The sequence below is a fragment of the Cupressus sempervirens genome, chromosome 7 (assembly GCF_028749045.1).
Source record: "Cupressus sempervirens isolate cs-2001-9-10 chromosome 7, ASM2874904v1, whole genome shotgun sequence".
Taxonomy (NCBI): Eukaryota; Viridiplantae; Streptophyta; class Pinopsida; order Cupressales; family Cupressaceae; genus Cupressus; species Cupressus sempervirens.
The window spans coordinates 39,038,051-39,040,624 of NC_143124.1; the positions used below are offsets into that span (position 1 = coordinate 39,038,051).

The following is a 2,574-nucleotide window of genomic DNA, read 5'->3' on the forward strand; positions in this document are numbered from 1 at the left end:
CTAACAGCTCGAGCCCTTTCTACAGTTGAGAACACCTGAAGCTGCAGTGATTGAGCCCACAACAGATGACGGTCTTGCTGCCATACTCGAAGCCTTTGCATAGCTTGAAGATGCTCTAGCTCCTGATGCTGTAAAGAATGCCCCATTCAACATCAGATCTCCCAGTGATCTCCAATTCCCTTCTGTTGAATCTTGGTGCTTTGTCACCTGCACATTTCCCATTACCATACTTATTCTACATCCATTGAACACCAAAGAACATATATGAGACATCAGTTGCAAATGGACTTTTACCTCCTTGTGGAATCAATTGTCAGGGGCTAGGAATCTGTTTCCTTCACTGTTAATGGTGGGGTTCGCACTTCCGCCAATGGCGTACATTTCCCAGTGAGTGTAATCATTGTTCACCACATGGAAATTTCCATGTCGACACCTGCATCACAACGTATACATCTTATAGTGAAATGAAAATTAAAGAAATAAACTTGAGTGAGCTAATGTCTTGTGTTCCTCATGCAAGGATTGATACGGAATTCTATACCTGGGCATACGCTGAACAAGTCCTTCTCCAAAATGGTTGAATGCAACTGTTACTTGCATTTTGACGTCTTCGGTATGCGCGTCGCTATGTCCAAGGAGCATCACCTACAGAAAACGAATATGCCCATAAATACCAATACTCTTTATGTGTCTCCTAATAGGCTTCTAGTAACTTTTTAAAGCATGCCCATCAATATAATCATGAAACCTTTTTAAAAGCAAAGCTAAATTAATGGCAGACTAAATAAACCGGCAGTTTTGAGCACCTTGTCATGGTGAGTGAAAAAGTTGTTTGAAATTGTGATAGCAGTGGAGCCCATGATGGCATCGATCAGTCCATCTGTACATCTTGACAATGAACAGTGGTCGACCCAAATTGCGGTTGATCCAAAGATGTTAATCCCATCTCCATCACTCATAGTTCTATACCCGTAATGTGTGGGCGAGCTCCTCACATTTGTATTTCCCGTAGGTTTGCAGTCATGGATATGAATTCCATGAATAATGATGTTATTCACGTACTGTATTGTAATGCAAGCTCCATTTGCTATATGAACATTCGCTCCTCTGCCGTCAATAGTCTTGTAGCTGTTCATGATCAGCTCCTCCTTTAGCTGAATCAGCATGTCTCTTTGAAAAATAATCCAGAGAGGCTCGGTTTGGATGACAGCGTGGCGCAGAGTGCCAGGCTTAGTATTGACGGGGTCATCGTCACTGGGATCGGTAACGACATAAAACCTCCCGTTCTTACCTCCAATGGCGTTTTTGCCAAATCCAATTGCGCAGTCAGCCAGTCTCTTTCTGTTGTTAACCCAATCGGAATCACAGCGCCAACAGTCGTCAATTGGGTTCCCTGTTTCGCACGAGCTCAGCTTTCTTCTCGAACTATTTAAACTCTTAGAATTAATGTATCTGAACAAAGACAATCGTTAACAGCTAATGATATGGGGAATAGAATTTTCATCTATAGCTATTGACAGCTGCGTACCAACTACTGTCACAAGAATGGTATTATAGAAATTACGGTAAGGCAAGCACCAAGCAAGAGCATAAGAATAAGTAGAGAATGATTGACACACACAGTCATATGCATTGCATATTAATGTATTGAATGTGATGAGCTATTTAATTAAATTCTCTAAACTTTCTAGACCCTCTCAAAGACAACATGCTTATTACCTTTGCACCATTTGAACAACAAGCTCCGGCTTCTCAACATGATATTTAACGCTATTGTCAGCCTTGGTCGTGTTGAAAGGAGTTCTTATTGATTCCGTCATTGCTAACATGAATAGAAAGGAAGCAAACAAAAGAAGCAATGGCTTTAAGGCTTCACTGGAGGCCATTTTCGATAAGAAGATGAAACTCGCAATGGTTGTATGAAATGCTATGGCATTGGGCTCTCTTATATAGACAACGAGCGTCTGTGAAGTCTGTTTCTGTTTCTGTTTGCGAACCGTTGAAAATGTTGTTGTATGCACGTTAATACAGTGCGATTATTACGGTCGTAATGCACATGACTAGCAACTATTGATTTTCTTAACTAATGTGATAAAGCACTTGTTGAGTGTGTCTTCGCATGTTTATTCCAACTTTTTCCTGAGTAGATATAATTCTCAAAATCTCTTTGAAAAACACAGATATAAGAAGTGAAAGTTTCAAGGATGTACTTGAGCTGTCACCATATTTCATGATTTTCTCACACGCTCGTATTCACCACATCAATAGGTGAATGTTTGTAAAGATTTCCGACCAAACGTTTGAAAATGTTTGTCGTTTCCGTCAATTTCAGTTTCACATTCAAAAGTCACATATTTGTGTTCCGTAATTTGCACGGGGATTGAAGAATAAATATCGACTCCTGTTGTTACCAAGCTTCCCACGCTCTCACGGTTCTTTTTCTCTCGGGACAAAATAAGATACGCTGTCAACTAAGGATGCGAGGATGTCATATAGACGTCACATGCAAAGATAACTAATAAGATGTTCTAAATTGGGAACTTCATGCATGCAATGATAACTAATAAGATGTTC

General features: G+C 40.2%; 1 pseudogene; it reads right to left on the reverse strand.

The window, feature by feature from the left end:
- LOC149545323 (putative pectate lyase 18) lies at window positions 1-2,225 on the reverse strand (annotated as a pseudogene).
- Between the last annotated feature and the right edge of the window lie 349 nt (window positions 2,226-2,574).